The sequence below is a fragment of the Triticum aestivum genome, chromosome 6B (genome assembly GCF_018294505.1).
Source record: "Triticum aestivum cultivar Chinese Spring chromosome 6B, IWGSC CS RefSeq v2.1, whole genome shotgun sequence".
Taxonomy (NCBI): domain Eukaryota; kingdom Viridiplantae; phylum Streptophyta; class Magnoliopsida; order Poales; family Poaceae; genus Triticum; species Triticum aestivum.
The window spans coordinates 14762043-14786594 of NC_057810.1; positions in this window are offsets into that span (position 1 = coordinate 14762043).

Genomic DNA, 24552 nt, shown 5'->3' on the forward strand with positions numbered 1-24552 from the left:
TTTCTTCTTATTCGCAGGACTCTGTTTTCCAGAAGCCATGTCCGGCAGTAGAAACGCCGAACTCACGATGCAACAGCCAGGGAAGCAGAAAAACTACGTCGAATGTCCAAGTGGTCTCTATTACGAGCAGTATACCTGTTTTAAATACCATCCCATAGCTGACTCCTGGAGGGGGACATGTTAAATAGTCCCATCCCTTGCTTATCGCACTATTTGTATCATTCTGCTTTCATTGCAGTATCTTTTGAATAAACAATACATAGCTTCTGCTTATTATTGCATTCCTTTTTTTTCTATAAATGTTCATCTATGACATGTTGCACCCATACAACTTGGTACGGTCAAATACACCAGGGGCTTAAGTACCCCAAAACATGGTGTGATAAGTCCGAACACTTACACAAGTGCGGCACACCGAACTTATAACATTATATGAATCGGCTCCGAATCATGTCTTGGGTCAATAGTTGGGTTTGCCCGGCTCCCATGTTTTGGTACCTTACGTTCCGTTATATCGGCTAAGGTAGCGCTCGGAGAACCACTGCGATTGTGCCCCGGTTGAGCTGGGTTGAGCACCTCAGTGGAGATAGCTAAAACTGACCGTCATGATAGGGCGAGAGCCGGTCGCTGTTCGAGAGGTTTTTCGGGTCCCTAAAGACTCATGCCGCTTAGAGCGAGGAGTCGGCATTGTCCGGCCAAGGCGTGGATAGTACCCCGAACTCGGTCTTCCGAATACTAGGGGCTTCGCCGAAATTTAAAATTATAGAATTCTATGTCTAAGTAAGAGTGTTCAAGCATTATAGTCCGGTTGCCTCGTTCGTCGTGTTGAACGCCTCCCTCGAAGGACCCAAGAATGGGAACAAGAGCGCTCCAGTTTATCCTAAACACCCCAGCACTCGTGCCATGGGGGCTGAAGCCAACGACTCGGCATCTCTCGAATTTGATAAACGGCTGCACAGAAGGTAATATTTTAAATTAACAAGCATTGCTTAGCGCATATGAACAAAGTTTTCATCATACAGGATAACAAATGCGAGTCTACTCAAAAATTACATCTTTGGAGCATTCACCCGCTATAATGCGGGCACCCTTTAGGATGCCCTTATAGTACATCTCGGGCTTGCGATACTCCTTGCCCGGTGGTGGCGCGTCCATCACAAGCTTCTCAGCGTCCATCTTGCCCCAGTGCACTTTAGCACGGGCAAGGGCCGACGGGCACCTTCAATGCAGGCGCAGTGCTTGATGACTTCAATCCATGGACAGGCATCCACCAGCCGCCGCACCAGACCGAAGTAGCTCCCAGGCATGGCTTCCTTAGGCCACAGCCGAACTATGACGCCCTTCATGGCCTGTTCGGCCACCTTGTGGAGCTCGACCAGCTGCTTCAGCTGGTCGCTCAGGGGCACCAGATGTCCGGCCTCAGCATATTGAGACCAGAACACCTTTTCCGTCGAGCTCCCCTCCTCGGCTCGGTAGAACGCGGCAGCATCAGACACACTACAGGGCAGATCGGCGAACACTCCTGGAGAGCTCCGGATTCGGGTAAGTAACAGATAATTCACTTTTATATGCTTGCTTTGCATAAAGAATGCCTTATCCGCCGCTATCTTCTTTATCGCCTCGATCTCCTGGAGGGCCTTCTGGGATTCGGCTTTAGCGGCTTTGGCACTCTCAAGAGCCAAGGCAAGCTCGGACTCTCGAGTCTTCGAGTCACGCTCCAAACTCTCATGTTTTTCCATGAGAGCCTGGAGCTCTTGCCGCACCTCCGCCACCCGCGCCTCCTTCTTCTCTCGCTCGGTGCGCTTCAAGGCCGCACTGTTTTCAGCCTGGGACACCGCTTCCTTCAGGGTCGCCACCTTGTTCGTGGCCCCTGCAATACCCACGTTATTCCTGTCATTTTTTGCAACCAAATCCTTTACATAAGGTATTACTTTAGTAAGGTATTAGTTACCTTCCTTGTCCTTGAGCTGCTTCTTGGCAAGGCCGAGCTCGTTCTCGGACCGCTCGAGGCTCTCCTTCAATGCATTGACCTCCGCAGTCAGTGCGGCAGAGGTCAGCAACGCAGCCTGCATTCCCATATTGACATATTTATGTTAGACTCCTGCGTATATCTTTTAAGATCCTCAGCTTGGCTTTTCTTTCCGGACACCAAACTGAGCATCAGGAGCTACTGTCTATGCGGTAATATTCTTACATATCTTGAAAACTTACCTCAAAGCCTGTTAGCAGGCTGGTACAGTCTTCTGTCAGCCCGCTCTTGGCGGACTGAACCTTCCGAATTACCGCACTCATAACAGTGCGGTGTTCCTCGTTGATGGAGGCGCCGTTAAGCACCTCCAGCAAATTGTCCGGCGCCTCCGGTTGGATGGAGGTCGCCGGCGTCGTAGGCTTGCCCTTCTTACGAAGGCGCCGCCTGCCGGACTCTGAAACCACTGAAGGTTCCGGAGCGGCGTCCGGCCCAGGGCCGGACTCAGACCCCTCTAGGGCTTTAGCCCCTTTGGGCCTGGAGTCCGGGAGGTCGCCTTGCGGCGCCTCCAGGACCACCTCCTCCGGGTTTAGTCCCTTTTGGGACTCCACCTCGGCGTCGTCCGTAGGGAGAGGGGAGGAGGCCATAGGAAGTGAAGCACTATTCACGTCCGACGAATCCAGGGAGCCGCTCGACGAATCGTCGAGCTGAGCCTTGGGAGGACTGCATGATTGAATTCGGCGTCAGAAGGTACCATACATTAGAGGAGCATCATGAGTTATTCTGGTATCCGGATACTTACGATTTTGTCGGGGGCTTGACCCTGGATGGCCATTCCTCCCCGCCATCTTTGGCATCAGAGGCGCAGTCCGGCAGAAGGGTCTTCCCCTTCTTGGACCCTCCGGCCTCCCCAGTTGAGGCGGCCTTCCTTTTCTTTCCTCCCCCCATTGGAGGGGGAGAGGCTTCTTCTTCCTCCTCCTCGTCTTCAGAGGCGGAGGGTGCTTCAGGGTTGTCAGGCAAATCCGACACCACCAGGCATCGGGAACTCTTTCGTGTCCCCATGGCCTTCTTCTCCGGCACCACGTGAGGTGTCAGAGCCAGCAGCTTTGTTAAACGAGCGTCCGCTGGGTCTTCGGGCAAAGGAGCCGGACAGTTGATCTGTCCGGCCTTCTTCTGCTAGTCCTGTTAAAGGAATGGGAGTTTAGATCCCACATAGAGTCAAACTATGAAAAAGTGTCCTGTAAAGGGTAAAATAGCTTACCTCGTCGGCTTGACGCTGCGAGCTGAATCTGCGATCTTCGGTAGCGGATGCGGGAGCCTCGGCGCCCTTGAACAGCACCTTCCAGGCATCTTCGTACGTAGTGTCGAAGAGCCTGCTCAAGGTTTGGTGCTGTGCCGGATCAAACTCCCACAATTTGAAGGCCCTTTGTTGGCACGAGAGGATCCGGCGTATGAGCATGTCCTGGACTACGTTGACAAGCTTGAGATTCTTGTTGACCAGCTTTTGGACGCAGGCTTGAAGTCCGGTCAGCTCTTCTGAATCTCCCCACGTTAGGCTCGTCTCTTTCCACGAGGTGAGTCGTGTGGGGAAACCAGATCGGAATTCGGGGGCCACCGCCCATTTGGGGTCGCGCGGCTCGGTGATATTTAACCACCCTAATTGCCACCCTTTGATGGTCTCTACGAAGGCACCCTCGAGCCATGTAACGTTGGCAATCTTGCCCACCATGGCGCCTCCGCACTCCGCTTGGCGGCCGCCCACGACCTTCGGCTTGATGCCGAAGATCTTCAGCCATAGGCCAAAGTGAGGCTGGATGCGGAGGAAGGCCTCACACACGACGATAAACGCCGAGATGTTGAGAATGAAGTTTGGGGCCAGATCGTGGAAGTCCAGGCCGTAGTAGAACATGAGCCCCCGGACGAACGGGTGAAGAGGAAAGCCCAGTCCGCGGAGGAAATGGGGGAGAAACACAACCCTCTCATGGGGCCCAGGGGTGGGAATGAGTTGCCCCTCATCTGGAAGCCGGTGCGCTATGTCGTCAGAAAAGTATCCGGCCTTCCTCAACTTTTTGATTTGCCCCTCCGTTACAGGGGAGACCATCCACTTGCCTCCAGCTCCGGACATGGCTGGGGAAGATTGAGGCAAGATGTGCGGACTTGGGCGCTGGAGCTCGAGTGCGCGAAAATGGATAAGCAAAGGAGGAAGAAGGCATAGGTAAAAAGGTGGATCCTTATCCCCTTATATGGACGGACGAAGCTATGCGTCCCCACCAGTCTGATAAAACTCGCTTATCTCCCAAGCACCGTAATCAATGGCGCGGTTGGGTTACCCACGCCCGTATTGATGAGAATCCCGGAATAAGGGGACACGATCTCTGCTTTGACAAGACGTGCCAAGGAAACTGCCTCGCTAAACATGATGAGGTGGGACAGTAAAAATGATTCTAGTAAAGGCTTGGCCATGATGTGACGTCACGCCGCAAAATACGTCAGCAGATTGAATTTGTGTAAAGATTATTCTCTCTACGGTGGTATGTGGAACTTATTTTGTAGAGCCGGACACTATCCTTGTGTTCATAATCTTCTATGAAGTATTCGGAGGAGGAACCCGCCTTGCAATGCCAAAGACAATATGCGCGCCGGACTCGTCGTCATTGAAGCCTGGTTCAGGGGCTACTAAGGGAGTCCTGGATTAGGGGGTGTCCAGATAGCCGAACTATCACCGTTAGCCGGACTCCTAGACTATGAAGATACGAGATCGAAGACTTTGTCCCGTGTCCGGATGGGACTTTCCTTGGCGTGGAAGGCAAGCTTGGCGATACAGATATGTAGATCTCCTACCATTGTAACCGACTCTGTGTAACCCTAACCCTCTCCGGTGTCTATATAAACCAGAGGGTTTTAGTCCGTAGGACGAACAACAATCATACCATAGGCTAGCTTCTAGGGTTTAGCCTCTTTGATCTCGTGGTAGATCTACTCTTGTACTACCCATATCATCAATATTAATCAAGCAGGAGTAGGGTTTTACCTCCATCGAGAGGGCCCGAACCTGGGTAAAAACATCATGTCCCTTGTCTCCTATTACCATCCGCCTAGACGCACAGTTCGGGAACCCCTACCCGAGATCCACCGGTTTTGACACTGACAGAGGGGTTCCCGGGGCTTGGGCTCTACAGAGCCTTCCTCTAGAGCGACGATGGCGAGCTCCTCCCTCGGTGCGTGAGGGGCTTCGGGCTCCCTTCCTATCATGAACAACTTCCGTGATGAATTAGCTCATTCTTTATCTCATGAAGTGTTTTTTTATTTTGTGAAGCTTGATTGACGACTTGTATGTTTAAGTGGGATATCTCATTTGTATGGACAAAGTAAAAATTATCATGTTTTGCATGCTTGATTGTATAGATGGTTCGTTTATGTCAATTGTGAGCGGGAGGAGGCCACAGAAGAGCCGGCCACACCAAGAGGGTGCTTGGATCCAAGGGACTTATTTTAGTCTGACTAAAAATAGGGTCCAAAGTAGTCAAATGATTGAGATAGAGCATTTATTGTCAATCTAACCCTGCGATCCATACACCTCTTTGGTTTAGAGTTAGTTCAGGGTTAGAATCTAACTCTAACCTCTAACTGAGTTAGAGTTCTCCTCGTCTCGGTTCATCGCCATCATACTTTCCCCATTCCTGTGTTTTCACTATCCTACGAATCAAAGAGGCCCTTTTTTCGGGAAAAATCAGAGGCCCTTAGACTGGTTTAGGTCCGGTCATTTTTTATAAACGTGTTATGTCCAAAATTTAATGAACGTGCTCCGGTTTCCACGAAAATAATCCGGTTTCATGTAGTAATTCATTGATTTATTTATTCTTCTGCGGGGGGTTTGCATGTAATTCGTGAGGTCTGAAATGTAAAGTACCCCGGCATATGCTTCGAGTCGTGCATGCACTACGACCCAGATGCTCTATGTCCCACATGTCGGCAAATGGGAGCACGTGGAAATAGCCAAGGAGTACATATAGGAGGATAAATGTGTGAAAAATATGTACTGTGAAGCGTAGCCGCGGTTCAAAAAGTAGACCTAAAGTGATGACAGCTATAGGTCGCACACACCCAACTAGTGGTACTAGACATACGACTAATTTTTCCCTCAAAAAAAAGAGGAATGAATGCTCAGTACTCCTATTCTATAAACACGAGTCCCATGTGACAACAGCGTCCGTGCTACAGCTAGCCCTCCTCCCTCGTTTCTCTATTCTACTCTCTAAGAGCATGGTTAATAATATAGCCAGCTGCTGGCTATATGATGTTGCCATGTCACATATAATCAAGTTTATAGCCGACAAGTACAATAGCTAGATATAAATATGCACATATAGCCAGAATTCGTCGACATGCATTTATTTACTTGCTGGAATCTTTAAAAAGACTTATATTTGGGAACGGAGGGAGTACTATACTAATAAAACATTAAGGCCACGAGGCGATGCAGTGCTGGTTACAGGAGGCAAGAAGAAGAGATGCATCCATCGACGACGTCCACCTCCTCGACTCAGGGTGCCAGCCCACCGAACGGTGCCTAAGTAGCAGCGGCTTTCGTGGCCAGGTCGACGTGCTTCTGAACAATGGCGTCCAAAGATTCAAGCCGCTGGAAGAAGGCCAACGTCTTTCTGTCCTCGCTTGCCTTGTAGTGGCCTATGTAGGCGATTTCCTCGTAGATGTGGATGTGCAGGTCGACGGTTTCTTGCATGGCGAGGCGCTGCGCGGCGAGCGCGGCCTCGAGGTGCACATTCTTCGTCGCGACCTCCGGCAATTGCAGGGCCACCAGGCTTGAAAGAGTTCGTTACCATCTAGGCCGATGAGGGTGGCAGGCAATGAGGAGCATGGGCGCGCGGGCTGGAGCAGTACGGCTAGGTCGTCTGCGCGCTTCTTGACGGCGGTGAACTTTCAGATGGGGTTCACCATCATGTCGTCCATGCGAGAGGCGAAGCCGGCGTCGGCGAGGGCTACGATGCCTGCGGTCGCCAGCACCGTCTGGAAACGCTGCACGGTGCGGGGCCGCAGGCCGGCGCCTTGGATGATTTGGCACAGCCGACTGCCGCTTGCGTCCATCGCCTCCATAGGTGCTTGTGGCTTCTGGTCACTTGGTCTTGGATTGGAGTGAGCAGTGTTGCGCAGAGACTCGGGAGTAGATGGATTGGAGTGGTGGGGCGCCTTTATTATATGAGAGTCCAAACTCTGTTGCATTCACATCGTGCTGGCTCTAGTCTGCTTCTCCAATTAATTCCCTCTGCTTGTAATTGAGGATGCATCATTGACTGTTCAACATCGCGGGAACCGCTACCCTCTTCCTCCTTGGCATTCTAGCACCTATGGACCCGTCGACGACAAGGTGCCTATGGTGACTTTCAAGATGATACTTAGGGTCGTGCGTGTGTGCGTTCATAAGGGTGAGTGTATGCGCGTGTATATGAGCGCTTGCGTCTGTACTATGTCAAAAAAACGTAAATGCGTGTCAAAAAGAGACTAGTCAGTATACTCAATATTGTGCACCTCGGAGAGGAAAACGATAGAACTAGTACGTATTTATTTACGGTGCAGATTCACTCATTTTGCTCCATATGTACTCCGTCTCGGTGTAGTCTAGTCACTTGTTGAAATCTCTAGAAGGGCAAATACTCCTTTCTGGTTTACAGGGCTATAGTAGCAAGTAGTTGTACTTACTAATACAATAGTGGGCTCACATAGCAATTTTTCTCATGCAAGAGCCTGGCTATATGCGTGCTCCAATGTTCGCAACTGCAACATTCGGTTTGCGCTTGGCTCTTCGCCTCTTCGAGAAGACGAACAATGATGTTACTACTACTGCTTCTAAAGTGTCGAATCCACTGCTGCATGTCCGTCCACCGCGAGCGGGACGGGTAGCTTGTTGTAGAAGTACTACTAAGCAAAAGCATGTCCTCATTTGCGAGCAACAGCGCGCATGGGCGAGGGAGAAGGCGTGTAGTAAAATCAAGCTTCTCCTCGTTCTACGAGTTGACGCGACACATCATAGCACTGGCCCCACATGCTTGCCTCTGAACTTGGCTAACAGACCCGCAATTTACAATATATTTGCTGCAACCTCTAACATTTACCCACCACAAATTAAAATATATGTGGCCGTATGCATCATTCTGATGCAGAGGCCGGGGAGTCCCCCTTTTCAAAAAAAAACAAATTAATATATATATATATATATATATATATATATATATATATATATATTCCTGTCTTGACCAGATGAGCGTGCAAACTACAATCACCATGGTGATAGGTAGGGCCGGAAGACTATTGTAATTTTAAAAAAACTTCGAGACGGCCACATAGCATGGAGCCGACCCCAACGATTTTAAGCTTACATGCACGGTACACGCTATGTAGACTACTCTACACATGAAACTGCCACGCGAGCGTCCGGGCTGCGCTTGGCTCTTCGCCTCTTCGGGAAGTCGAACAATGATGGTGTACTACTGCACTGGAGGAGTACTACAGTACGCTTCTGGCCATCTGACACCGATTGAACTGCTGCATGTCCACCGCGTGCGGGAGGGAGAGAGTGTAGCGAAAGCTTCTCCTAGTCTTGCCAGCCACCACGCTCATGGGCGAGGGAGGGATGCTCCTGTCTTTGCGTATATGATAGGTGGGCCCGACAGGTGTGTGGCCAACCTGTCATACAGCCATAGGCAGGTGCAGTTAAGTCCAGGAGGGAGAGGATAATCAAACTTCTCGTTGATGTACGAGTTGACGCGACACGTCAAAGCACTGCACTCGATATATTTCAATAATTTAGGGTTACCGATGCATTATTTACAACGCATGCATGCATGCTGTGACTCTCCTTTTGATACTTGCATGTGTTTATTTAATGCACCTTGAAGTAGTACTCCCTCCGATTCCTTTTACTGTGCGTATAACTTTTTCTAGTTTTTCTCAGATTGGTCTACGCGTCCGTGTTGGTTTCCATCTATGCCCCCGCTCGATTTGACTAGCCACAGTGGGAGTAACTTCAGCAGTAACATCGAGTCCAACTCAGCAAATTTGCTTATGTGGCAGTGAGTTAATGAGGAGAGTGGTAGTTATAGTAACTTAGCTAGTTACTGTAACATCACATGTCCCAATGCAATATGAGTCTATAACCTAATAAATGAAGCTTTGCATGTTACCATACTTATGTTACTACCCACCATGAAGGTAGTAACATAGTCTAGGGATATGTGTATGTTACTAGTGTATGTTACTCACCATTGTGGTTAGTCTGAGTTCTGCCCCCATTAACCGCGCCAGTTTCCAAAGCAAAAAATGGCTACAGGAAAACGCATGCAGCGCCGGATGCGGCTTGACCGCCTGGGGAAGCCAACTCAAGCGAAAAGGAAGGAGGGCCAGCCAACCATTGCATGCGCATTTACTGTCGATATTTATGCAGCTTACTCATGCGCAGGGGCAAATTTGTCCAGAAAACTCAAACTACTGCCTTCCTTGGTATGCAGGAGGACAGCTATGCGCAGAGTATAAAATATGTGACGGTAAAGCTTTGTAATGCCCCTGCCCAAGCGAGAGATGGTTGTGAACGAGGAGGGCTAGATCATGCAGACGGAACAGGAACCGACGAGGGAGCTCACTAAGGTCTTGATGGACCTCACCGTGCTCCACTGTCCCTTGTGCCTCCGCCCCTTGATGCCTCTAGTGTATGAGGTTCGAATACACCTCGTCCATTCGGCTGATTGAGCAAGGTACAGGTTTCTTGATTGATGTGTTGTTTGATTGATTTCTGTAGTGCAAGGGAGGGCACCTGGCCTGCGCGGACTGCCGCGTCGAGCGCCCCGGGAACCAACGGCAGTGCCAGAAGTGCGGGCGCGGCGGTGGCTTCAACATGCGGAACACGACGGTGGACGCCGTCGTTTCGTCACTGAGGGTGGAGTGCCTGCACGAAGGCTGTGGGCTCTACGTCACTTACCACAAGCTCGCCGATCACCAGAGCGTGTGTCCGCTCGCGCCCTGCAAATGCCCCGTGCTTGTCTGCGGCTACGAAGGCCCGCCGCCGACGCTCTACCAGTACATCAGCAACGCGCATCCCATGCCCGTGCACAGGATCCAATACGGCAAGGTGCTCCAGCTGCAAGTGCCACTGTCGGAGCCACGGCTCTGGCTATTCGCGGAGGAGGACCGCCGCATGTTTTTCTTGGTCGGCGGCGTGCTCGACATCGGAGCGCCTATCGCCGGGTCGGTCGTCTGCATCAGAGCGGGGGCGTCCCCACTGCCGCACTACTGGGCCAAGCTGTGGGCGAACGGCCCGCCGGGGGATCCCAAAGGCACGACCGACGCCGTCGAGGTGGAAATGGAGGTGACAAGCCGCAAGGATCCCGGCGACATCGACGTGCAGGAGTTGACCTTCTTGACAGTTCCGCCCAAGCTGCTGGCCGGGGCTAAGCTTGTGTCCCTCCACATTCAGATTGACAAGCTCAGGTCCTAAATGTTTCGACAGTGCCTTATGTTTATCTTAGTAATATGCTAATATAGAGATTACCTTGGTCTACTTTATCTTAAGATATGGTGGGTTTTGGTGGCGATGCAGCAATTACTTCGACATCAAATCAGTAATTTCCAACAGTCGAACGGATATTTTGTGTCTGTTGGATATAAAGTTCCTTTGGGTAAGAAGTACTACTTGTCATCAAAATGGATAAAAGGAGATGTATGTAGACGTATTTTAGTTCTAGATACATCCCTTTTTATCCATTTTGATGACAGGCACTCCCTCCGTTCCACAATACATGCCTTCCATTTGTCAAAATATAGATGTATCTAGACGTGTTTTAGTATTTAGGTACATCCATGATAGAGCCAATCGGATGGTTGAGAACACTACAATTCGTAGCTACAGATGCGTGTGTGACTCCCAGATGCAGAGGCCGGGGGTCATCATCCTCCTTTTCGAGAAAAAACAGACGCGTGTGTGAGAGGACGAGTGCGTGCGTGCACCTCTTCTCTTCCTGTATAACGTACTACTAAACTCAGAGTACAAGTTTTTGTGGGTGGCACGATGGTGCGTGCGAGAAGTCCCGAGAGATAGGTTTAATGCGTCTGAAAAAGGACTATCCTAGAGCTCGCCACACGGGTATTTATAATTTTGAGCTTGCGTCTCGTGACATTCCAAATTACTCCACGCTATATTGCAGACCTGTTCACACCGATCACAACCTAAACGGTTTCCCACTTAGGAGCGTATTAGTACCACGCTATATTGAATTCCAAACCTGTTCACACCGATCACAACCTAAACGGTTTCCCACTTAGGAGCATATTTGTACTCGGTTATAAATACTAGTATGCCAAGATGACTGCACATTCCTCCTCAACTCCTCATCCACAAAAACAAACAAGTCATTCAGCATCCTTCCCTTGCGTCTGCCATGGCCAGTGTGAGTTCTGGGTCGAGAGATTGCCACCAGGGAGAGGCGAGCATGGAAGCGGAAGCACGAGAGATATCCCGCCTCGCTGCGAGAGCAGCCGACATGTCTCGCCGCACGGAAGTAGCAGCACAGAGGTCCCGCCGCGCCGCTGAAGCAGCATGGAGGTCCTGCCGCGCCGTCGATGCAGCAGACTGGTCCGGCCGCGCCGCGGAAGCAGCAGAGGTGTCCCGCCGTGCCACGAATGCAGTAGAGATGTCCCGCCGCGCTGCGGTGGCCTGGGAAAATTTCTCGCGGGCAGGCGACGACTGTTACAGGCGCATGCATGCGATCATCCATAGTCAGATGGATCAGATCTCCGGCTTGGCGAGGTTGCAGGATGACGTGAAAGCCTCATTTGAACAGGCTACTTGTGTCATCCGGCAACTAAGGGAGGGCAATGAGAGGCTCCAGGCCGAGCGCAACCTGCTGAGGGAGAAGATCGTCTGAAGTGCAGACCAGCAGGAGGTGACTACTGCCTTGTTGAAGAGGACCGGCGTCATCGTCAAGAAACTTATGGACGAGAATGACATGCTCTGCAACGAGCGCCAAAGGCTAGGGGAGGAATCCGTGGATGTTCTCAAGCAGCGTCTTGAGGACACGAAAGAGCTCATCGCCGCTCGCCGCGGAGATTAGTTCCCGCGGCCTGCAGCAAGGCATCAAGAAAGTAGAGATCAGGGAGCCAGATCCTTGTCTTCCTTCTTCTTTTTCCCTTGTGTATTTCGGGTGTAGCCGCATGTGGCTTTTTTAATTATCTTTCTAATTATGTAAGACAATTAATCGTCCTTATCTTTCTGTGGAAGATCAATGTTGCAAGGTTGGAATGAAGAAAACTCTTGCTGTGGCGACCCTAGCGTTGCTGTTCTTCTAGTTGCTGCTGGGCTTCCTTCAGTTTCCTGGTTTATTTTGATGTAATAATCGGTTTAGGATGTGGATTGTGTCGTCGGTTGTGAAATGTTGGGTTCTAGCGCGGATGTTTGGCCTTTGTTGGCCTCTTGGGATGTTGCGATTTCAATCTGGTACTCCCTCCGTCTCATAATGTAAGACATTTTTTGACACTATACTAGTGTCAAAAAGCGTCTTATATTATGGGACGGAGGGAGTAGCTTTTAGTCCTTCGTGTTAGGCTGGAGTTGTGCTGAACTTCTTGTGAATTGTGGTGGTTTTCAGTAATGAAAATCGGAAGGGGCAAGCCCTTCTTTGATAAAAAAAATCGTCCTTATATATTCATCAGTCTTGCTATAAGTCGCAGTAGATGCTATATAGGTCCGTCGGATCTTACATCAAGATCCGTGCTGTCAGATTTTCTTTTTTCTCTCTTAAATCTCAGTCGAGTGAGACATAGCCACGCCATTAAACAGAGGCTCGGGCGCCATTAATGGAGACCTTGGGAGAGAGGTGGACGGCAGATGGAGGTCAAAGGGCTCTCCTCCCGATAAGCACGCGCAGGGGTCTGATCGCACGCCTCTCGTACTCAAATAGCTACCCTGCACGGCGCCTCCTAGCTAATAAAAAATGGGGACGCGTGGCGGCACGTAAATGGTACTAGTAAGTAGAACGCCCACGGTTTCAATAATACTTGTGTTTCCGATTGTAACGTGACAGCACTTGTTCCAAAATGACTTTGTTGATTGTTAATGTGTGCGCCTTCGCAAATCGGACTGCAAATTTACCACAGCATGTTGGTGCCATGTCATGGCACCAAGCCAAGTTTCATTATTTTCATGCGTGTTTTGGATTTACAGGAATTAAAAAACTAAGTTTCTCAATGTTTCCAACCCAGCCACGACGCCCAGAATTTTGAATTTCATTCCCATTTCTTGCATGGAACCTAGAAATTTACCCGAGGACACACATGTGATTTTTCAACCAACTTTGGTGCACTGGAACATGTGCTTGTATTTCAAATTTGAATTATGCACACAAAGGTGACACGTTCCCTCCCAGAACCACGAGCCTTCTTGAGAGAAGCTCCGATTTGCAAGAAGCTTATACCAAAATTTGTTCCTATTCGGCCAATTTTTTTACCACGGCATGGTACTACCATGACATGACACCATGCCAAGTTTCATGATTTTAAAACCAAGTTTCTCAATGTTCTTGACCGAGCCACGATGCCCAGATGTTTGAATCTTATTCTCATTTTTTGCATGGGAGTAGAAATTCACCCGAGGACACAAATGTGATTTTCAACCAACTTTGGTGCACGGGAGCACGTGCTTGTAGTTCAAATTTGAATTATGCACATTAAATGACCAAAAACTCAATTAATGTGTAAATAAGGCCAAACGAAGCCGGAATAATTCCAAAATTTAACAGGGCACTCATGTAGTTCTATGTTGCCTTTGTAAATAAACTCAAGGGGGACAACGTATATCGTTTCGCACTCAAAGGTGACACGTTCCCTCTCAGAACCACGAGCCTTCTTGAGAGAAGCTTCGGTTTGCAAGAAGCTTATACCAAAATCTGTTCCTATTCGGCCATTTTTTTACCACAACATGGTAGTACCATGACATGACATCCATACCAAGTTTCATGATTTTCAGACGTGTTTTGGATTTACAAGAATTTTAAAACCAAGTTTCTCAATGTTCTCGGCCGAGCCACGATGCCCAGATGTTATAATTTTATTCTCATTTCTTGCATGGGACCTAGAAATTCACCCGAGGACACAAATGTGATTTTTCAACCAACTTTGGTGCACGAGAGCATGTGCTTGTAGTTCAAATTTGACTTATGCACATTAAATGACCAGAAACTCAATTAATGTATAAAAACGACAAACGAACCCGGAATAATTCCAAAATTTAACATGGCACTAATGTAGTTCTATGTTGCCTTTGTTAAGAAACTCAAGGGCGGGGGGGGGCACGTTCCCTCTTAGAACCACGAGCTTCCAAATTGGCCCATTTTTTACCACAACATGTTAGTGCCATGACATGACACCATGCCAAGTTTCATTACATGAATTTAAAATCTAAGTTTCTCGATGTTCTCGGCAGAGTCATGACGCCCAGATGTTTGAATTTCATTCTCATTTCTTCCATGGGACCTAGAAATTCAACCAAGGACACACATGTGATTTTTCAACCCACTTTGGTGCACCGGAGCATGTGCATGCAATTCATATTTAGATTATGCACATTAAAAGTCCAGAAACTCAATTAATGTATAAAAAGGCCAAATGAACCCGAAATAATTCCAAAATTTAACAGGGCACTCATATAGTTCTATGTTGCCTCTATAAATAAAATCAGGGGGGAGGCAGCGTATATCGTTTCGCACACAAAGGTGACACGTTCCCTCTCGGAACCACGAGGCTTGTTGAGAGAATCTCCGGTTTTGCAAGAGGCTTATACCAAAACTTGTCCCAATTCAGCCAAAAATTATACGTATGAAAACAGGGTTTAGATTATCCCGAACATCTCGCTACCTAGACCAATAATGTACTATGATTTGAATTCAACATAAAATGGATACAGATATTTGAATTGGAGAGCGTATGGTACATGTAGTTCATAGTGAAATATGATTACTGCTATATGCATGTCTTTTTGTTATCAAGATAATATTTAAATTATTGTATAACTTGACAACAATCGTATTCAAATAAGGAAAATTGATTCAAATTTAGTCCATATTGTAGACGACAATATATATGTTCACGTAGTGGAGTAAAATGTTCATATATGATGGAAGATCAAAATGTATGACTACATCAATTATAAACCGCAAGGTCACCTAATGATATATTCAAATTCAACATAACATGGATTCAAAAATTGAAATTCAAGATCATGGCATCTGTAATCATATAAAAAGGGACATTACTCTTTCTTTGGCGGGAATTGATTTTTTATTGTTGTTGTTGAGGGAAGTGCGAATCGATTTGGTACTGTGCAGGTTAATCATGTTCTCCCAATTTTTTTTACATTTTTCTTGTAGTTTTTTCAATGGCATCTATAGCAATATAGTAAAAGGGGACATGATTCTCTTGTGTCTTGTATGATTTTTTTACACGTTAAGTTTGTTCTGCCGAACAAGGAATCCGCAGCTTGTTATCCCGAAATTTTCAAGCTCGAGTATCTTTTGTCTCACCTGCTTTGAAACTCCCGCTTCCTCAACCTGCGCCGCGCCTTATTATCCCGAAATTTGGACGCGCGTGAGAACTCCCTCCTCATCCGAAATCGCTCCCGCAGCCCAGACACGCGAAATCCCCCTTCTACCCCTCAGCCGGAAATGAAGCTCCACGTCGCGGTGTCAAAACCGGTGGGGGTACGCTGGTAACTTACCCTACATTTCGGACAAGCGCGTCCCTAAGCTTGGCTCCCCCCTCCCCCTTCTCCCCCCTCCCCCCCTCCCATTCGTACACCGAGGCCGCCAAAACCCGCGAAACCCCACGCTCCTCCGTCGGACTCCCGACCACCGCCCAGCCGGAGACTCTTCCCCAACTATGTCGTCCATCGCAACAGCTCGTCGTCCCTCATCCACCACACCGGATGAGGATCCATTGTCGACCTCGTCGTCCCACCGGATCAGCCACCCCGTCCTCCACCTCCAAGGAGCTGCCCCGACGTTCGCCTCATCTATCACGCCACCTCAATCCCCACAGCGCCGTCTTAACCTGCCCCACCAGAACCGCAGCACCCTCACCAATTCCTCCGATGAAGTCGAGGCCAACTCGGCGCCACCAAGGAGGTTTTCCACTCACTGCTGCATTTTATCTTTTATTCGATTTCACGGGGCTGCCGGTGCTCGATACCGAGCAGACATGGCGTCTCCATCGATGGCGCCGTCGCCGGCCACATCATCAACGACGTCTCTCCCCCATGTCGTTGCTTCCTCGGCGGCGACTTCCACAACAGCACTAGCTGCAGCTGCTCCGGCTCTCGCTCGCGTTGCGGCTCTGTTCTTGCTGTCGGCCACGCTGCTGCACTACTCCTACTTTCGTTCGTGCTGCTGCTCTGCTCTTGCTCTCGCTTGCGCTGCTGCTACTGCTGCACGACCTCTGGCAGCTACAGGAGTTGGTGCTTTAGCACTCGCTCGTGGTGCTACTACACGACTTGCTCTCTGCTAGTGCGTTCCCTGCTCGAGCGTCTGCTGATTTAGATCACTGCTTCTCTGCTACTAGTGCTCGAACGCCCTAAACATCTATTGCAATGCTCTGTTACTAGTTCAATCAGTTTCGACTGTGAACTTCATTTTCTTTAGTTAAGTTCAGAGTCAACAGTACTTACAGCATCTGCCCGAGCGGCCGTGGTGCGGCTGATGCATTTTACATATAGCACTTTTTGGTGATGTATTTTACATCATCTATTGCAGATGATATTAGGGTCCCACTTCAGATTAAAGTTGTCTGTCTTGTCATGCTTCAGCCTCGTCGCCGTACACCTTAGCGGAGCTGCTCCAACGACGGAACTGTCCATCACAGCGGAGCAGTACCCTCGGCGCCGTTTCCAGAGGCCTCGGATCTTCTTCCCCGCCTCCGACAGTCACACCAGCATCATCGCCATCCTCCACGTCCAACCCAATGATGCTGAGGTCCACAAGGCTATGCCAAAGAGGTTGTACACTCGTCGCATCACTTTGTTTCTCCATTCCTCTGTTTTTCCAATTCATGTGAGCCAAACACCCAGGTTGACTGAAATCCTATGTTTCCAAATCCTATTCCTGTGTTTTTCCTGTCCCTGCGCTTATAGAATCCTCCAATTCTAAGGAGCCCTTACAGATTTACTTCATTTTCAGATGGGCTTCAAAGAAAACTCTGTGTGTTATGTCCTTCTCCTGCCGTGCCGTCATCCACCCCACCTGAGGTGCACCATTGCAGAAGCTTTCAATGCAGCAGAGATCCCCCCTGCAGACTTTCTTTTGCCGCCTCAAATCATCTTCCCCGTTGCCGGCAGCCACGCCAACTGCATTACCATCATCGACTGAGCAGATGAACCTGAGGACTAGACAGTTCTGGAAGAGAGGTCGCAGTCTTTCGTGTTTGCTTACGTTATACATCGGTTATTATTACCTGCTACTTTATCGTTCAATCTTGAGTTTTGAATTGCCCATGGGTCTCATATCGAGCCAGCAACGAATAGTATCTGTCTACTATCTGGTTCATCTAGGGTCTTCCATGTGGTTCATGTTGGGTGGGCAACAAACAATAGATGATCCATTGTCTATCTTTTTAAACTGAAGCTATAATCTACCTGCTATCATTAGTTTTGGATCCATCCACTCGTTTGCTACCATCAGTCTTGATTTTTGCATGCACCCCTTAGGCCTTACAAAATCTAACTATTTTTTTATTATGCATGTCAGATATTGTACACAATCGTACTGAACATGTAGAGAAAAAGAGAAGACCGTTGCGTGCGAATATAATGTCATGCAGACGCTGCTCCATGGTGGGCGAAGTGCCCCCCCCCTCTCCTGCATTTCCAGATTGTATTCCAGAGGAAGATAACTGTTCAGATGGAGATTCAGAAGGAGCCGACCATGCCTGTTTACCACCTGAGGTGTTTGCTCTAACCTGGCATGCTGATGTTGGTCATATCATGCATATGGCGCCTTGCATTGCTTACATTATACATCTTATATGTCATCAGCTTAGTTTAGATTTGCTTTGTGTGAATGCCACCTGTTTGGTTTCTATATCATACTCCCACCATTCCTAAATATTTGTCTTTTTAGAGATTTCAACAAGTGACTACATACGGAACAAAATGAGTGAATCTACACTCTAAAATATGTCTATATACATCCGTATGTGGTAGTCCATTTGAAATCTCTAAAAAGACAAATATTTAGGAACGGAGGGAGTATATGGGAATTATGCAATGCCATCTTCTTTAGCCAGGCATCATATACGTGAATCATGCAATGCCATCCTATTTAGCCAGTCATCTTATATGTGAATTGTATCGTGCCATATTTTTTTCCATAATGTGTTCCATTTGTCAACAATGTTTATACATTCATCTACTCTTCCTGTGCATCAGCCATTTGAGTCGGTCATGGGAAAATCTGGAGTGAAAACAAGGTCTTCTGAGCAGTCAGTGCTACCTGTCGATGCAGATTTCTTGCTGGTTACAGATAGCTCCTCAGAGGAGGATTCAGAGAGAGATGACCAGTCGTATCCCCCCCCCCCCGAGGTGCATGCTCTAACTTGGCTGGGTTATATTGCTCATATCATGCATATGGTGTCTTGCATTGACATGCCATCTGCTTAGATTAGACATGCTTTGTGTGAATGCCTCCTGTTTGCTTTCTATATCAGATATGTGAATTATGCAATGCCATGTTTTTCAGCCAGTTATCATATATGTGAATTATGCACCGCCATGGAGCCAGGCATCATATATGTGAATTATCTCATGCCATCTTTTTTTCATTACGTATTCCATTTGTCGACAATCTGTGTATATTGAACTACTCTTCATGTGTATCAGCCATTTGAGCCGGTTATGGAAAAATCTGGAGTGAAAACAAGGTCTTCAGAGCAGGCAATGGTACCTGTTGAAGCATATATCTCGATGGTTACAGGGAGCTCCTCAGAGGAGGATTCAGAGACAGATGACCAGTCCTATATCCCACCTGAGGTGTATGCTCTAAGTTGCAATGTTTATATTTCTCATATGATGCATATGGTGTCTTGCATTGCTTAGTTTAGACATCATATGCACAATATTGAATTCTATCTGCTTAGTTTAGAGATCATACATGCGAGTGCCAGCTGCTTAGTATATGAATCAATTATGTCAATTATATCATGCCATCCTGTATACTTAGACAACATGTATGTGAATTATTTCATCCCAACCTATTTTAGAAAGACATCATATAGTTTTGTCATGTCATCCTGTTTAGGTACTCATCATATGTTGAATTATGCCATTATATCCTGTTAAGTTATCCATCATATATCTGAAACTGTGTCATGCTATCCTGTTTAGTTAGGCATCATATATGTGAAATTGTGTCATGCTGTCCTGTTTGGTTAGACAACATATATGTGAATTACCACATCTGTCTATCATACAATGTCTGTACGTTCAATTTCTTTTCTTGTTTATCAGCCATTTGAATTGGAGGGGGTGATGGCAGTATCTAAGGGAGCAAAAACCCGTTCTTCACAAAAGACAGTGCTACCCGTCGATGCAGATAGAACCATGGTTGTACTGGCCCACAAACTAGCCCCACCACACATAATCGAGACTCTTCCAGATTGCACACTTACACCGTTGGGCAGAGAACCAGCTACAACCCATCTAACCGCAACCCCAGCGGATAGTAACCCACTTATAGTTGACAAAGCACCATGTCCACCACAGAGTACCCCCACACGAGCAGTTTGTAAAGCTACTGCAGTGCCCAAAGCACGAAGACCACCACAGCTAACCCAAACTCCACGTTTAAAGCAGAAGAGCAACTGTTCTCAGGTCAGATTCCGTAGCTATGGTCCATACTCCTTTGCTGTTGCATCACTGTATTTACTCATACCAACTACTTTCGAATTTGAAGGATCCAATTGAAACTCCAATGGCGCAACAGGTATGTTTTAAACCTATTTCTTTAACTGGATTGCTGTTCTAACTTCTTGCTCTATGTTGATTTCAGTTTAAGTTGTATAAACAGTTATGTTCTCATGTGATGCACATTACAAGTGCTGCCAATGTTGTGTAGTTTCTCACACTTATATTCTGTCTATGCTGTTGTGTCTTAAAAATATATGAGTTGAACTGTGTCTCTATCTTGATTAGGGAACATAAACTAGAATGATATGGACAATACAGTGACCATAGTACATAGATATATGTTTGTTTCATGCTGTTATCCTGTCCACCTTACTACTGAACCGGTTTACCAAAATGAGTTTGGTATACTACAAGCTAAACCTGTGATGTGTCTGCTTGTTTCTCTTGTAGTATGCAAATAGAATATTGGAGAAGAGCACCCCACTATGCAATGGTAGAGAAAGTAATGCAGATAAGGTTCAAGATAGTGAGACAACCCTGTTGGTCTCCAAGAAAGGTGATAAAAACGATCTTGTAGACAGTGAGAAAACCCCACAGTCATGTGTTGATGTAGTGTTCGAGTTACTAGCTAGTACCGCTGGCACAAGCTCTTCGAACTCGCTGCCTGAATCATTTTGGCTTCTTCAGACTCAGCTACAAGCTGAAAGGCATCAGTCATCTGTGCTGCAGCAAGAAGCCGAAGGACTGAGGAAGTCCCTACAGAATTCAGATGCGTACTTTCTTGTGCAACAGCAAGCCCTGGAGGATTTAAGCACCAAACAAGAGAAAGTTAATGAGCTTGCTAAGCATCTTGCCAGCATTATGGGTACCCAGGATATTGTTTCTTGAACTCTTCTGAAGTGGTTTTAGTTCTGGACTTGTTTTGCTGCGGCGTTTATATGCTGTTGTGTTCCCTATATTTGCACTGGTGGTGAACTTTGATGCCCAGTGGATGTAATATGTGTAATAGCCATGATAGCCTAGCATAAGTTGCTTGCTTATTTATTTCCTTGTTGTCTTGTTTATTTTTTTGCTTGTAGTCAGTGCAGTTCTTTTTCCGCGGTTTGCTAGTGGCTGCAATAACCTATTTTTTAAAACTAGGCCACAATAACCATGGGCTAATATTTACTGTAGTGACACTAGGCCTCCTACGGGCCGTAGAAACAGTGGGCCTTCTACGGGCCGTAGAAACAGTAGGCCTTATATGGGCTGTAGAAACATTGGGCCTTCTACGGGCCGTAGAACCATTGGGCCTTCTATGGGCCGTAGAAACATTGGCCTTCTACGGGCCGTAGACACAATGGGCCTTCTACGGGCCCTGTCATCAATGGGCCTTATACGGGCCGTATGATCGATTGGCCAAACATGGGCCAATAACAGGCCGCATTATGGCCGTAAACGGGCTAGAGTTGGAATCGTCCGTTCATGGGCCGACCATAACAGGCCATCGTTAATAGGTTGTATTTGGTGACGCTATGAAAACGGCCCAATGTATTAACGGACCACAAATGGGCCGACTGTAACCACGGGCTGAATTTGGCCCACAAGCAGAAAATTACAGTAATGGGCCATAAGTAAACAAATGCTCGAAATGAGCCCAAGAATAAATGGGCTCTGAGAAGGCCGAAAGATAACATGGGCTGGAAACGGCCCAACTGAATAACGGGCCATTAATGGGTATAAAGTGATACATTGTTCATTACGGGCCAGTTTCACCACGGGTCGTTAATGGGTCTAAAGTGATACACTGTTCATTGCAGGCTAGTTTCACCACGGGCCGTTAATGTGTCTAAAGTGACACACTGTTCATTGCGGGCCAGTTTCACCACGTACCGTTAATAGGCCAAGAGTTACACAGGGACTCATATGGGCCGAAAGACGTCATGGGCCATACATGGGCCAGAAGTGAAAACGGTCTGGAATCATATTGGATGGCCCAGATGACGCTACTGGGCCTAATTCGGGTAGGGCGTAACGGGCATTGGGTTAGCGGGCTGTAAATGGGCTATATGCGAACAGGTCGTTAACAGGCTTTCCATGGGTCGGCCCGTCACCTTTTGACCAAGTCAAACGGGCCGGCCTTTTCACAAGAATGGGCCTCTGTTGGGTCGGGCCACGTGTCGACGTATCATAGGCGCCTTCTGTCCAATGAGTGGATGACATCTGTCCTAATAATGAGCCGACACATGTTTCCTCCAGCCAATGACAATTTTACACGTGGAAAATCCCCATTGGTCGGGGCTGTTAACGGGTTATCGGATCCAAAACCCGACCCAATGGCTTAACGGCGTTCCGTTACGGTGGATGCCACATGTCGGTCACCCTTGATGAAAGCACTTCTGTGACGCATGATTTATCGTCATGGAAGTGGACACTTCCGTGATGATAATTTTGGTAATGTCATGGAACACTTCTACGACAGCACAGGTATGACTATCTTGATTCTGTCATAAATTTGTCATGGATGTACATGCACGACAAAAAACGCGACCTACTGTGACAAACACGTATCATCACAGAAGTGTATTTTTTTGTAGTGTCTCCACCATATATATCATACGAGGATGTGGCTGTCCAGCGCCTCGTGGGCGGTGGTTCCTGTTCTTCTCCTGCATCGTCGTCCACACCGTCGATGTCTTCAGAGTCGAAGTCAAGCATGTCGGTCAAATCATCGACAGTGGCAATCAAGTGGGTGGTGGGTGGGTAACGAATTTCCTCGTCGCCTGCTTCCCACTTGAGCCGGACATAGTTCGGCCAAGAGTCTCCTGACAAAGTGAGAGACCTTAATGAATTCAGTATGTCACCGAAGGGCGAGTGCTGAAAGATATCCGCAGCGGTGAACTCCATTACCAGAGCCCAAGCGGATTCGATGGGCCCGAGTGCGTACGGTCCGGAACCTATAGCCGGACGCAAGCCCGGGGGTCCGGTGACATAGATTTCCTTAGAGGTGGAGTCTGTGTTCGGTTCTACCGCCGATGAGTATGCGGCCTCCGGGGCGGGGTCCATCCACCCATCCGCGGACGACGCAATCTACCCAGGATTTAGGTCCGGAGCTACTGCAGGTGCGATATCCCGAATATTGTCTGGCAGCATATCTAAGCCATGCTCGTCGTGACTGTTCGGCGCTCCTGGCGTAGGCCTAAATCTGTCGAAGATCAAGTCTCCACGGATATCAGCCGTGTAGTTCAAGTTTCCGAACCTGACCTGATGGCCAGGGGCGTAGCTGTCGATCTGCTCCAGATGGTCAAGCGAATTGGCCCGCGGTGCGAAGCCGCCGAACACGAAGATCTATCCAGGGAGAAAAGTCTCACCCTGGACCGCGTTGTTGTTGATGATTGAAGGAGCCATCGAGCCTTGCCTCGAAGACACAGGAACTCTCAATGAAAGCACCAATATCGGTGTCAAAACCGGTGGATCTCGGGTAGGGGGTCCCGAATTGTGCGTCTAAGGCTAATGGTAACAGGAGGCAGGGGACACGATGTTTTACCCAGGTTTGGGCCCTCTCGATGGAGGTAATGCCCTACTTCATGGTTGATTGATCTTGATGATATGAGTATTACAAGAGTTGATCTACCACGAGATCGTAGAGGCTAAACCCTAGGAGCTAGCCTATGATTCTGATTGTTCTTGTCCTATGGACTAAACCCTCCGGTTTATATAGACACCGGAGGAGGCTAGGGTTACACAGAGTCGGTTACAAAGAAGGAGATCTAACATCCGACTTGCCAAGCTTGTCTTCCACGCAAAGGAGAGTCCCATCCGGACACGGGACGAACTCTTGAGTCTTGTATCTTCATAGTCCAACAGTCCGGCCAAAGTACATTGTCCGGTTGTCCGGATACCCCCTAATCCAGGACTCCCTCAGGGACCAAGAAAGGTCTCCGGCGCAAGGTTGTGTCGGACTCATCGTCCGAAGCCACCGAGGTGCACTCCTCCAACAAAAATGAGGAGGAAGAGGAAAACCCTCCCCCCCAAACCGAGGGCGAGAAGAAAAGGAAGGCCGCCCCGTCTGGGGAGGCCGAAGTGTCCAAGAAGGGAAGGACCCTCCCTCCGGACCACTCCACAACAGCCGCCTACAGCGATGAGGAGTGGTTGCCCAGGGACAAGCCCCGGGCAAAGTCGTAAGTATCTGGACACTTATAATTCTTTCGGTATGTTTTGCTTTATTGCTTCTTATCATGTTAAATGTGATTGTGCAGTCCTTCCAACGCCCACATCAACGTATCCTCCTCGGATGGTTCTCTGAGCCAGTCGGAGATGAATAGCTATTCACTCCCGACGGCCACCACCCCCCGGCCCGCAGATGACACCGAGGTGTTGTCTTAGAGGATACCAGAACAGGGGGAGACAGTTCTGGAGACGCCCCAAGGAAAAACTCCAGAAGCCGGACATATGGGGGGAAGACCCCCATGAATTCTGATGACGGGGGTCGCAGCAATCTGGCCCCCAGCCGGGTATTGCGCTAGAACCTCCTATGGTTCCAGATTCAGGTAGGCAGCCCCTTGCTAAGGGTGGCGAGCCACCTGTGCCGATGACCTCTGTCCATCTAGAGACATCGGACAATTTACTGGAAGCTCTTCGCGGCGCTTCCGTTGACGAA